At 42.9% G+C, this 14723-nt stretch overlaps 1 protein-coding gene across 5 annotated transcripts in view; it reads right to left on the minus strand.

Annotated features, from left to right (window-relative positions):
* The window catches only part of LOC117264750 (protein NLRC3-like), a 58022-nt gene extending 44451 nt beyond the window's left edge, over window positions 1–13571 (minus strand). For 4 of the 5 annotated variants that reach the window (XM_033638967.2, XM_033638969.2, XM_078162994.1 and 1 more), the window contains exon 1: window positions 13527–13566. The gene's annotated coding sequence lies outside the window, so the exon portion shown is untranslated. Of the gene's footprint in view, window positions 1–13526 lie in introns of all 5 variants that reach the window. The other variant, XM_078162995.1, reaches the window with a different exon arrangement.
* Between the last annotated feature and the right edge of the window lie 1152 nt (window positions 13572–14723).

Consider the following 14723-nt stretch of genomic DNA (forward strand, 5'->3'; position numbering starts at 1 on the left):
CGACTGACTGTAACCCTTGTGAAGAGAATGCCATTATGAATGATTGCGCATGGAAAAAATGGCAAGCAATCAACAAAGGTCATCAGGCTAGCCCTATATTGTGATGCAGGTCATCAGGCTAGCGTAAATTACGTCATATGTTAAAATCAGTGTGATTACTGAGTAACAGAATCAAGAAAGATGATCTATATGTATTCAGCAGTACTACAAGTTGAAAGTATGATTTGTGTGTAATAACTACTGATGACCTTCCTTGATTTGTGTGTCTATTATGTTACCCACTAAAAATGAACTTTGCATGATATTCATTGATTTTGTTTTGAAGGGGTGGGACTATGAAGTCCCAAAGGGGGGATATATATATTTTTCTCTCCTACTGTGGTTTCAATAGTATATGGGACTGTGAAGCCCCAAAGGGGGGAATGTAGTGTAAAGAGTTAATTCCAAATCAAGTAAAAGTGTTACACTGCATAAGGTGATGCATAAGGTGATTAAGAAACAAAACCATATAACCATCATATAACCATGTTTTATGTATGAGATCTTATAAGGTGATGCATAAGGTGATTAAGAAACAAAACCATATAACCATCATATAACCATGTTTTATGTATGAGATCTTATAAAACCGATTGAAATGCATCTATATGCATTGTTATACATGTAAAAGTGTTCACAAATTGGAGTTGTAAGTCAACATTGTATTCGCATTACAGAGCACACACGCAATGTATCATGTTCTATATAATGATAAGCACACACACATTCACATGTCTGTACTACCTGATGCACATTTAAAAGTTTATATTGTATAAGAGCACAAGGGACTGCATAAAGAAAGTCCCTAAGATTCACATCTTTTTTAAAAATAAAGCGAAAGCAAATCCAAAGCTAAGGGTGGAAAGCTTGGGAACTTCCAGGCTCAAAGTGAAAGTAATACACCATTAAAATCGGGCCTGTTCATGAGTGGACAAAAAGAAAAAGCTTGCCACCAATAGCTTTGCACTGAAGAGGGATGGATTAGCGAAAGAAGGTGGAGACTCTCCTCAGTCTCCACCAGCATAAAAGCAGACACACGGAGAGCTGTTTTTCAGTCCGGTCCCAGGGCTTGACTCACTGAGTTGTATGTGTTGAAGCTTGTGAACACATTAAACTCGACTGCATTGGACTCTGCCTGTCTCCAGTGATTCTTTGAGTATTATCTAGTTGATTCCAAGGTATCAGATCTACATCAAGGGGAAACAGCAAAGTCAAGTGGAGGACGAGGTCGGGGGCCTGCAGGCCCACTTCCAGGCACCCACCTCTCCCACTACAGTGGCATACAGAACAGTCTGATGGATGAGACAGTGGTAAGCAATAAGATCTGGGTTGTCTTCTTTCATCCGGGGCACAGCCCCCCTCTCTTTTCCCACCATGGCAGGGGCACCATCTGTGGTGACAGAGACAACCCACTTCAGATCTATGCCCCTCTTTCTCAGCATCTCTTTTATTGCTGCATATATGTTCTCTCCTCTTGTGAGTGTTTCAAGTGGTGTTACACCCAGCAGGTCCTCACAAAGCTCCTTCTTATCTTTGTGAAAAAATCTCACCTACACCAAAAGCTGGGCATTATCAGTAACATCTGTAGACTCATCAATGGCCAAAGATTGGCATGGTGCACTCTGGATAGCTGCATCAGGCTGTGCCAGTACATCATCTGCTAATATTTCTGATTTTCTGGTTGGTTGGTTCGAGTAGATCTGTCATACTGGTCTTGCAGTTCAATTATTTTGCGTGCCCTCAGCTCGGACTTCAGCTCAAAAGAGCTGTGCTTTGTTTCGTAGTGGCGCTTCACATTGCCAGTTTTAATTAATGCCACGTTTTCGGAGCATATGCGGCACACTGATTTTGAAATGCTTGCCGGAAGAATGAACATAAATTTCTCCGTCCATTCATCGTTAAAACAACGGTTTTCCTCATCAACCTTCCTTCTTTTGGAGCAAGCCGTGTTGTCATCACTGTCTCTTCCTCTCTGCTCTGGTGCGCTGGCCGCGCAGGGTAAACAAACAATTTGATTGGCTCAACTGAATGAAGCTATTGTCGTATTAACTGGAGTAGCAGCGCCCGCTGTCTTTAGCCGCGACCGTCGGAAAAAATGCTCCATGAAAATTATCTATTCTCGTGAGACTGGTCACTCGGTCCGCCATTTGGTGATGCCTAATCTACAGACTGCAGACATTTCATTAAACAAGCAAGATACTGTAAGGATTGTAAGACTTCTGTTAACTGAAGCACACGCCTGCACTGTACTGGGTGCCCTTTCCTCCCGTTTTCTCAATATGTAGCTTGTTCTCTTCACACCGCCTGTCATGCAAACAATCGCAAGACACAAGATACACACTGTTTTGCGCACTCTAAACTTACAACATCTCTCTCAAGCATTCTCTAGCTTCGTTCGCGCGGCTCACTTGTACTCCCCGTTCTACTTTGTCCCTCAATGACCGCCAGGCGGTGCTTTAAGCACTGGATATCTCTGCTCGTGCAAGCGTGTGTTGAGTACAAATAACAACAATGTCACCTGTGACCGCTGCATGACCCCCGGGAAGGTATATCTTCCGGCATCTGCAGGTGTTCGGTTCCTCATTTCTTCTCACGATCGTGCATCAAAAGTACACAGACTGAATACGAGCTACAGCTGTAGCCTCTCAACTGCTTTCTCTTTGTTGCCAGCCCTGTGCAGCCTCGTGCCATCACGGTAGGAGTAACGATTTGTTCGTCCTCTGAGAGGCTGTGGCTGGTGCGTTATTTGATTTAATGTCTGATGCTCACCTGTCCTGCTTGGGCTTTGCTGGTGATAGCGGCATTTCGCCCCTCCCCCTCAGTATTTTTCAACAGCTGAGGGGAGAGCTACTAAGATAATTATATTTTTTCCAAGAAGAAAACATTTTTTATGTTTTCTTTTGTCTTTCTTTTTTCTAAAAAACAAAAAAAGTGGTGAAGACAGCGTGTCCACTCCACCGTTGTTGAGTTCTTTTTCTGGCATATTAGCCTCGTTGGTGAAGGCAGTGTGTTTGCTCCCCTCTCCCACCTGTGTTGAATTCTTTAACATTTGCCTGTATATTGTCTTTTGTTGGTGAAGGCAGCGTGTCTGCTCCCCTCTCCCACCTGTGAAGCGCTTTCTTTTTTCTAGTATATTAACCTTGTTGGTGAAGGCAGCGTGTCCGCTTCCCTCTCCCACCTGTGGTGTTTTCTTTTTCTGGCATACAGACCTTGTTGGTGTAGGTAGCGTGTCTGCTCCCCTCTCCCACCTGTGTTGGTTTCTTTTTCTGGCATTTTAACTTTGTTGGTGAAGGCAGCGTGTCCGCTCCCCTCTCCCACCTGTGTTGAAATGGTTGTTTTTCATTTTTATTTTTTACCTGTATAGTGACTTTGCTGGTGAAGGCAACGTGTCCGCTCCCCTCTCCCAGCTTTTTTGCATATCTGTTTTGCTTCAGTGAGCTGTCGCCGTAATGGAGCAGTCCTGCAACGGGTGCCTGGCCCCCCTGGATCCGGTGGACGGCCATGATCTCTGCCCCTGCTGCCTTGGCCTCGAGCACCTGCAGGAGGCCCTCACTGAAGGTGCCTGCATGAACTGCAGCATCATGCCTCGCTCAGTGAGAATGGCAAGGTTGGCGCAGTTGGATCCATTGGCTAGCCTCCCCTCATTCCAGTCGGCAATGGGTGGCATTGGTAATGAGGGACTGCTAAGGAGGCCCTCAGCACAGAGCACTGAGAGGGCCCCCAAGCGGAAGAGGTCAAAGAGCCAGCTGTCCTCTACAGTGGATTGCTTGGCTGCTGACATAGAGCAGATGAAGGCTCTTCTTATTAACCTGCAGCCTGCATCTGCCAGGGCGGAACCCGTTGGACTGGGGCATGCACTGGGGTCATCCCCGCCAGATGATGCCATTTCAATTACGGCCTTGGCGAGTCAGTTTAATGTGTCACCGGGTGACCAGGCCTCGCAGGCCTCTGAGCACTCCTCGGGCTCAATGGCCCAGAGCTCTCGGCGGGGGTTGGATGATGCCTCTATGGGGTCCATCATTCGCACAGCCCTGGCGCGCTTGCAATTTGACACACCACAGGGGGGTGTGACCCCTAGCGCCTTCCACAAGCGCAACCCATGTCCAGTTAAATTCACTGCTCTGCATTCGCCAGACTTTCTGGCTGAATTGCATACGTATTAGAGAGATACTGCAGCTCTCTCCAGACCGATGTCGGATGAGCGCACTTTGGCAGCAATGGAGAACGCGGAAGTAGTCGGTCTTGGCCACATGCCTGCAGTTGAGCCTTCCATTGCAGCTTTGATTGTGGCTCCAGATGTGGCTCTGAAGCCAGAACCCAAGTGCCCCTCTGCCCAGTGTAGGGTCACTGATGGTTATAAGGCCTATAATACAGCCGCACGCATTGGCCGGCTTGGGAACACGCTGTCTCACCTGCTGCCTGCCGTCTCAACTTCCCTGCAAGGTGCACAGGTGGATGACCCCACCCGTGATATCTGTGATGCATCGCTGCAGGCTTTTGCCTTCCAGACGAAGGAGTTGGGTCGGCTGATGTCCACTCTGGTGCACACTCGCCGTCATGTCTGGTTGGCCCAGTCACCTCTGACGGAGGCAACTCGTAGGGTCCTTCAACCAGGGGAGCTGTTTGGATCAACTGCTCTCAAGGCACTGGACTGTACTGCTACGGCTAATGAGACCAGGCAGCGGTTGGCCAGCCTTCACAGGAGAGCACCTGCTCCCAGCAACAAGAGGGGCCCCTCATCTGCTTGTAGGCGCCACCCTCAGCCACCTGCACACAGTGGCTGCGGAGGCTTCCAGCGGTCTACTGAACAGCCTGCTGCTGACTTTCACCCTTCCAGGCGCCGGCCATCCAGGCAGCATCAGGACGCTGAGCCTGACTGCCAGCCAGCCCGATAAAAGAGGGGTGTTGTGTTGGGGTGGTCTGTAAACTGTGATATAAATAATAGGAGGATTGCTAAAAACAAAGGCATGATACACAATTGATGTTCAGCTGTTAAAAGAAACTTCAGTAGAGTTTAGTGTAATTTTGATTATAGAAGCAGTTCCGCCTCCTCTTTTACCTCCCCTAGTAGAAAATTAAAAATTAAAATTTGGTGGGCAGGCCTCGGTGAGAACAACTGGTGCGTCAGTGCCAAGCCATGTCTCTGTTAAAAGAATACTGTCCAACTTGTTATCTAAAATCAGGTCATTTATGATAAAAGTTTTATTTAAAAGAAAGCGCACGTTCAGCACGGCCAAGTTAATGTTCGTGCCGAACGTGCGCTCATCGTCACAATGTAGTGAGTGTGAAGCAGGTGTGACAGGAACTAAGTTTTTGGGGTTGCTATTGGTCCATGGTGAAGCTGGTCTATTAAATCTATTTGAGATTCTGACTGGGATGCATATGGATGTGGGAATGGATTGGGGATGAACCAAGGAGGAAAGCAGGGGGGCGTGTGCTTCCGATGTACATAACTGTCAGTTTGAACATCGCCTTTGCAATGTGCGCATGTGCAGTAGTCACATTGCAGAACATGTGATGTTTTCTCTTTTTTTAAAACATGTAAACTTTTGTTTTGCTTCAGAAAAGCAGCTCTGAAGCTCCACTCGTTGCTCCATTCCGCTCGCCTCTCTGTCACTTGCCTCTCTGAGCATGCAGCAGCCCCTCCCCCTCTCATGCACACGCTGCAGTCACACACTGAAAATGAGCGACATGCAGGAGGGAGAAATGATAAAGGAGGATTTATGCCTGGTACACACTACACGACTTTTCTGCCCGTTCTGAAAGTCACTATGTCACATTACAAGATTGTGGAGTCTTAAAATCGTACCGTGACTTGGCCGACAGACACAAAACACTACACGGTGGTACACATCAATTATCCCCCGGTCGTCTTTCACGACGTGTGTGATGTCATCAGGTTATTCTTGTCCTATTTTTATTCAGTCACTGTGCCTGTTCATGTGCCAGCCAAAATGTTGTTGTAGTCACCTAAAAAGTGCCAGCAGATGGCAGGAGCTACATTTGAAGTGCCGTACGTAAACATACAAGCTACTGTATGCTCCACAACATGTTCCTACAAATGTTTCACAATAAAAGCTTATTGAGAAAATGGAGGGATTCTCTCAGCCGGGGTTATAAGGGGACTAAGCGTCATCATGTTGTGAGCGTGAACTGTCACGTGATTTTCTTGCATGTCTTTCTCGCGATACTACCCGCAACAACAAGGAGTGACGTCATTTCCCGGGAAATTTCTTTCTTTCTTCCGCGGTAAATATTTCTCTCAGCTTGCAGTCACACACTCGCTCTCACTCACCACACACACACACCACACACTCACCACACACTCACACACATATATTTATGGAACCGCAACAACCTGGACGCGCAAAACGGCTTTTCTCCTGGTGCGCAGCTTTCGAGCTAATTACAGCGTCAGATGAAGATTAGTGCTGCACGATTAATCTAATCACAATCGCAATGTCAGGCTGTGCGGTTACATAATCGCATAAAAGGCTGCGATTTGCGATTTAATGTAAATAAATGTTAATGTGTGTGTCTGTGAACGTGACTACCTCTCCTGTAGTGTAGTTTGTTGACATTACGCCCACAAGCTATTCTGCTGTGTGCAGCACATATGGTCAGGTGACCACCCACCGTGCAGCAGTGACCAACATAAATGCTGAAGAAGAGCATGAGCACGAGCATGAACAGGCTGAGTTGGTGGGGAAAAAAACGCAATGTCCTCAGGTACGGCGATGTTGAAAAGAAAGACGTGCTGTGTAAAACTTTAAAAGTTAAAGTCGCCAGTCCCACGGCAACACAACCAATCTATATCAACACTTGAGACAGCATAGAGAAAAGTAGGAGGAATGCATGTGAGACAGCATTGCCAAGTGGGAAAAGTAGGATTATCGTACCAGAGACTCAAAATTATCGTATTTTGAGGGAAATTATCGTACATCTGTCATAACCAAAATAACAATCCTACTGATGCGTTATAGGCAAATATAGTCACTCTAGTGTTTACTTTTTTGGTTTACTTTTTTCCATTTTCCTTGCTTCTGTTTTTCCTCTTCTTCTTCTTCTGTTTTGAATCTCATTCTCGCTCGACTTCCTGACGGGTCCTAGCGCCTCGTGGGGCGGGTACAGCTGACCGTTCAGTCAATCGTGCTCATTGTTCAGAGACAAACGTCACCCATATCTCACACTAAGCAAAGTGCGATTGGCTGGAAACACATGGGAACAGATGCCTTCAGGGCTCACAAAAAACTCCGGCATACTGATTACAACCACACATTCATGAAATGGTCAAATTATCATACATTTGGCCTTTTTTTGGGATTATTGATCGTACATCGTACAGAGGGCCAAATTATCGTACAAATACTATAAATATCATACACCTGGCAACGCTGATGTGAGAGAAAGCCAAGCTGAGTAAAGTTAAAGACAAACAGCCAACTAAAAAATGCCAGAGCCTCATTAAACAACATCCAAGCACAGTTATGCAAACATTTGTAAGTGTCACGGGGAAATCATGGACTCCACAACAAACTATATAATAACAAATGAAAAATTGAGCAATTTTGCTCGGGCTCGGCCCACTCGACATGCTGCTGTGTTGTACTATGGCGTGCTGGAATTTGTAATTTACGTGACAACGCCTGAACGCAACACAGGCTCGCTCCGCTGTATGTACAGTGCCGTGTTGCGCTGCTGTGTGAGCAGCGTGTTTGACTGTGCTCAGTCTGTTGATGGTCATTTACACACTGTCCATAACAGTAACTATGTCAGGTCAGGTCAGTGCCCCCATAATGTAGGGGAAACACTGAATCAAGCAAGAAGACTAATAATACCTTTTTTTTTATTATATTGTTATCGCAATCGCAAATCCCAATATTGTCCACTCGAATCGCAATGCACATTTTTATCAAATCGTGCAGCACTAATGAAGATTCAGTCCCCTCATCTGGTCCGGATTCTGCCGACAGTGGAGATGAAGCCGACTTCATTGAAGGGAGAGATCCCTCCTATGACATGTATGTACTATATATATTCATGAAATATTGTTTGTTTTTGAGTTAGAGAAAAGTAAAGAAAATATTTAAGTAACACAATTAAAAGCATTTTGCACTGAATACGCATCATTATTGTATTACTCTCATGTTGAACACATCTAACACACTGTGTAACTTCTGTGAGCAGAATTGACAATGATGATGAGGAGGAAGTGGGGGTCTCCTCGCCCTGCATCCAGGACGGAGGCAGAGGGAGAGGAAGGAGGGGAGGAAGGAGTTGGTCTCCAGCAAACAGTGGCTCTAGGTCAGAGAACATTCATGAAATATTGGTGTTGTTTTTTTGAGTTAGAGAAAAGTAAAGAAAATATATGTAACATAACTGAAAACATTTTGCACTAAATACGCATCATTTTTGTATTACTCTCATGTGGAACACATCTAACACACTGTGTAACTTCTGTGTGCAGAATTGACAATGATGATGAGGAGGAAGTGGGGTCTCCTCGCCCTGCACCCCAGAGGGTGGCAGAGGGGGAGGAAGGAGTCGGTCTCCAGCAAACAGAGGCTCCAGGTCAGAGACACTCCCTGGTGATGCAGCTGGCTGGAGAACCGAAAAGGAGCCTGACATCTTGCCACATCCCCTACCACATTTTCTGCCCCAAAGGAGGCCAGGTGTGCAGCCACCTCTATCACAATATGTGGACAATCCCTCACCATCTGAGCTGTTCAGGATGTACTTTGACCGGGCTGCCATCAAAACACTGTGTGCCAACACCAATAAAAATGCAGCAAAACATATTGCTCATCGTGGACAGGAACTGTCACAAGACCTATCACAGCTCCCCTGGTGCTATTGAGAAGTAATGTTTGACTTTGAACTTGGAACTTTGGTTGTTCTATTGTAAATAGTTTATTTTGATGTACATGTTGTATTTTTGCAAATTGTGCACAACGTGCATTTAACTTTAGTTTTTGTCACGTTTTATAAAAATGAGTATAGCTCAAAAATTAAGTTATGAAAACACTCAAAATAAATTTTCTGTGGTTTGAAAGGATTTTGTGCAACTTCTTTTACATTTACAATTTTGAGGGATACAGCCATGATATTTCTGTATTTAGAAAAATATGTGTAAAAACAAAAACGTTTTTTTTTTTGTGGTTTATTGCACTTTTTAGCAATTTCTTTCATTAGTATGGACATATGTCCACACATATTATTAAAATTTGGGATTTAAGGGTTGTATTGATGTATAGCATGTTAAAATACTCCAAAAAATGGCACTACAGCAGGTAAAATTGTAAAGATATGCTCTGGCGGACCTGTTCTATGGTAGGTCATAAAGTGTTAATAAATAACGTCCCTTTAATAATGTAGTCTGTTTCAAATGAAGCTGGTAGCCTCTGTAGTTGTGGTGAGTAAAAGCCCCGCCACTATTTTTTAATTTTCTTACTTTAAGTCATCTGGTGAAAATTTTTGTATTTGTTAATACAAGCCCTACATTCTACTGCAGCCTTTAGAATGTATTTTCTTTTACCAAATTGTGTGGATGCACTTTAACTGTCTTGATTTGTGTCAACACTGGATAATAATAATAATAATAATAAGAAGAAGAAGAAGAAGAATAAAAAAGTTTTATGGCATTCATTCTACTATTATGTATTTCTTTCTTTCTTAATATTTTACATAGAGTTTTAGAAGTTGAGACATACAACAATTCATATCCCATCCATTTTTATTTTACGCGCTGGTATCGGATCGGTACTCGGTATCTGCAGATACCTAAGGTTCAGGGATCGGAATTGGTATCGGGAAGGAAAAAGTGGTATCGGTACAGCTCTAATTTTTTTGATTAGATTAATTTATTTACTTACAGTACAGGCCAAAAGTTTGGACACACCTTCTCATTCAATGCGTTTTCTTTATTTTCATGACTATTTACATTGTAGATTCTCACTGAAGGCATCAAAACTATGAATGAACACATGTGGAGTTATGTACTTAACAAAAAAAGGTGAAATAACTGAAAACATGTTTTATATTCTAGTTTCTTCAAAATAGCCACCCTTTGCTCTGATTACTGCTTTGCACACTCTTGGCATTCTCTCCATGAGCCTCAAGAGGTAGTCACCTGAAATGGTTTTCCAACAGTCTTGAAGGAGTTCCCAGAGGTGTTTAGCACTTGTTGGCCCCTTTGCCTTCACTCTGCGGTCCAGCTCACCCCAAACCATCTCGATTGGGTTCAGGTCTGGTGACTGTGGAGGCCAGGTCATCTGCCGCAGCACTCCATCACTCTCCTTCTTGGTCAAATAGCCCTTACACAGCCTGGAGGTGTGTTTGGGGTCATTGTCCTGTTGAAAAATAAATGATTGTCCAACTAAACACAAACCGGATGGGACGGCATGTCGCTGCAGGATGCTGTGGTAGCCATGCTGGTTCAGTGTGCCTTCAATTTTGAATAAATCCCCAACAGTATCACCAGCAAAACACCCCCACACCATCACACCTCCTCCTCCATGCTTCACAGTGGGAACCAGGCATGTGGAATCCATCCGTTCACCTTTTCTGCGTCTCACAAAGACACGGCGGTTGGAACCAAAGATCTCAAATTTGGACTCATCAGACCAAAGCACAGATTTCCACTGGTCTAATGTCCATTCCTTGTGTTTCTTGGCCCAAACAAATCTCTTCTGCTTGTTGCCTCTCCTTAGCAGTGGTTTCCTAGCAGCTATTTGACCATGAAGGCCTGATTGGTGCAGTCTCCTCTTAACAGTTGTTCTAGAGATGGCTCTGCTGCTAGAACTCTGTGTGGCATTCATCTGGTCTCTGATCTGAGCTGCTGTTAACTTGCCATTTCTGAGGCTGGTGACTCGGATGAACTTATCCTCAGAAGCAGAGGTGACTCTTGGTCTTCCTTTCCTGGGTCGGTCCTCATGTGTGCCAGTTTGGTTGTAGCGCTTGATGGTTTTTGCGACTCCACTTGGGGACACATTTAAAGTTTTTGCAATTTTCCGGACTGACTGACCTTCATTTCTTAAAGTAATGATGGCCACTCGTTTTTCTTTAGTTAGCTGATTGGTTCTTGCCATAATATGAATTTTAACAGTTGTCCAATAGGGCTGTCGGCTGTGTATTAACCTGACTTCTGCACAACACAACTGATGGTCCCAACCCCATTGATAAAGCAAGAAATTCCACTAATTAACCCTGATAAGGCACACCTGTGAAGTGGAAACCATTTCAGGTGACTACCTCTTGAAGCTCATGGAGAGAATGCCAAGAGTGTGCAAAGCAGTAATCAGAGCAAAGGGTGGCTATTTTGAAGAAACTAGAATATAAAACATGTTTTCAGTTATTTCACCTTTTTTTGTTAAGTACATAACTCCACATGTGTTCATTCATAGTTTTGATGCCTTCAGTGAGAATCTACAATGTAAATAGTCATGAAAATAAAGAAAACGCATTGAATGAGAAGGTGTGTCCAAACTTTTGGCCTGTACTGTATCTCAAACTATATATAAAATAATTAAAACTTGCTCCATCTCCAGCAGCTACAACAGTAACATGCTGCTTACACACTGAGCTTAAAGCCTCAGTGTGTAAAAATGGTGAGTAACAGTGACATCAGCGGTCAAATTCTAGATTGCAGCGCTCACTCGCGCTCACTCACTCACCCCTCCTGTCGGGTAAGTGATGGTGGCCTCGTAGGACAAAAAGCCTTGCTCAGACAGCAGAGTTTTTCGAGTTTTTCAGGAATATCTAGCGACGAGGTGAATATTTATTTAGGAATCTAAACCACGTTACGATATGTTATAGCTTACCAGTGAGATATAGGTTATCTGTGAGATATATGTTAGGAGTGTTTTATTTCTAATTGTTTTGGTAATACGAGCATTAGCACAGTAATGCTAAAATAACACATTTTATGTGATAGTCACGGCACAGTGCGGCAAATATAGGTTGGTACGTTTATAATATATGCATTTCCAGAGTGTTCTTCCACAGGACACAGTGAGATGAGGAAGAGGGAGAGGGAGAGGAGGAAGACCAGGGAGAGGAAGGGGGCGAGGGGGTAACGTCAGAGGCGGTGCAGGAACGGCCAGGCGAAGAGGTGTGTCTTGGCTACCCAGAGGGAAGAGGAGGAGGAGAGGGTGGCAGCCTTCGCAGCAGCGCGAGAGGAATCAACAGATTAGGCTGTAGGCTAGGCTAACTATTTAGCTGTAGCTCTGGGATAACGTTAGCCAAGGCTAGGATAACGTTAGCATTGGGGATTTTACTGATGATCCTGCAGGATGTTTTTGACTCCACCGTAGACAACAGCAGCATTTCTTCTACCATGTAGTGAGCCACAAGCTTCATTACTTCTTTCGGACTGATAGGTTTAACGTTATCTCCATTATTAGAACCAAAAGACAGCCGTTGCTGTTTCGGAGCTGAAGGACCAGCGTTCTAAAAGTAACGGAAGTAACTGATGTCTTGTTTGAAAATGTACTCAAGCGCTTGATTACTCAAAAAGCAAACTAACGTGTTAGGTTACTTGTTACTGCAAAAAATAATCAAAGTACTCTAACGTGTTACTTTGTAACACGTTATTATACCCAGCTCTGTTCCTAGATGTTTCTTCAGTATTATTCCTGCATGTTTTGGTACAAAAATAAATATAGATAAACACAAGACAAAAATAAAGACAAAGGCATTTACTAAATTCCACTACTGTAACAAATTGCATTGCACATCAGCACATATCCATGTTCATGTACACAGGTCTAAAGTAATGTAATATTAATAGCTATAAATTCAGAAATTATTTTTGCATAGTTTTTACTTATACCAACCTTTTTCACTTTTGCTGCTGAATTACATCACAACAGATCAAAACAGCCTTGAAAATTTGGATGAATTTTATGGCAGACTTGTTCTCTTATTGTTACTGAAACAGCAGCACCTTTACTGGAAACCCTTTGCTAAATGAATGTATGTGTGTTTGTGTGTGTGCTATTTTTAATGCAGACCCTAAATCTAAAAGGAAGAACATCAGTTGAGCTCCCTTTTACTAATTATATCACAACAACATATCTATTTTAAGTAATCAGAACTTTATTCCTTAATATTTTTAAACTGAGACCAAACCTAAATTGAATCTCTTACTTTCACTGTGAGAAAATGTGTTTTGTCCATATGTGTACAGTTATTTAAAAAAAAAAAAAAAAAAAACTCAACATTAAGTTTTAATGTTTCTCTATTAGCAAAACAGGCCATGAAGTTATTTTTGACACATTTTACTCCATGTTTTTGTTTAAAAAAAAACAATGGCCACTCCTGACAGTTGATAATCAAACACACTGCAGAAATAATGAATAATAAACTTTGTATCTCCACACGAATCATACTGTTGTTGACTTCATCCTGACTCTTCTTCCCTCTACAGTCCACAGAGAAACAACTGACTCACAGACAGTCAAATAATAAAATGTAGTATTAATACTCACCCTGTTTTCAGCCTCCTGCTCTGTCGACTTAGAATGGTGTCTGGACTTACTGCACTAAATGCTTTCACTTTCAGCTGTGCCCCTCCCCTCTCTGTTTACCGGAAATCACAAGGACATCTGACTGAGTGTGTGTGTGAGTGTACTTCAGATACTTCAGGGACACTGGCCTCCCACTTCAAACAGAAGCTGATCTGTAAGGTCATTGGTTAAGGTTAGGGTTACAGTTTGGGTAAATCTCCAGCAAATGTAAGTATGCAGTTTCCCCAAAAGTGACCCAAGTAAACATTAAAAAAAGAAATAAAAAATAATACATTACTAACAATTTGGTGCATTCCAAAATACATATTTTTTACCTTTAGTATGTGCTGCAGCTGCCCTTAAAAAGTGCATACTGCTACATGCAGTATGCACACAATCAGGAAATACAAATTTTTCAAAACACAACACCCTGAACTTTAACCCTCTTGCTCATACATCTGTTACTTCAGAGATAAAACTTTTGTTAGCTTTTGTTACTTTGCACTGCAAACACTGTGGATTCTAACATTTCATATCCATGACAGTAAAACAAACAGTGTGTTTTGGGACATACTATATCTTTTTCTGGCACACTAAATAATATGGTAGTATACAGCAGCTCCTCCTGGTAGAAAGCTCCAGGCTCCAAACACTCAGCATCACCTGCTGTCCAAAAGAACACATTACAACCACAATCACTGTGATTCGCTGACATGAAGCATTCTGGAGGGTGGAAGTGTTAATGTTTGTGTGTTTAATAGTACACATAGTAATAATTATGTAAAAGTAGTGAGAGTGGTAGTTAGTATTTTCTGTTGACTTATTGCAGAGCCCCTTTTCTATTTAGTTATTTTAAAAGTTATACATTTTAAGTTTGATTTAAAGGAAAGACGTTTTATAGCTAAAGTGTTGAAAGCATCATGATGCAGATGTAAGCAGTATTTTAATGCTGTAGTGAATTCAGTTGGCTGGAGATCATTTACTTCACATATTCTTGGGTTGTGTCATCTGTAAAAATGGTTAATATTTTATGTGCTGATCCATGTTTGCTTTGTAAAAGTAACTAGACTAACAGTTGTCAGGTAAATGTACTGCAGTAAAAATCACTTCCAGTGTAGAGGAGTACATGTATAAAGTAGTATAAAATGGGAAGACTTAATTAGGGGAGATCGAGGTCAG

This window comes from Epinephelus lanceolatus, chromosome 20 (genome assembly GCF_041903045.1).
Source record: "Epinephelus lanceolatus isolate andai-2023 chromosome 20, ASM4190304v1, whole genome shotgun sequence".
In the NCBI taxonomy this organism is placed as follows: Eukaryota; Metazoa; Chordata; class Actinopteri; order Perciformes; family Serranidae; genus Epinephelus; species Epinephelus lanceolatus.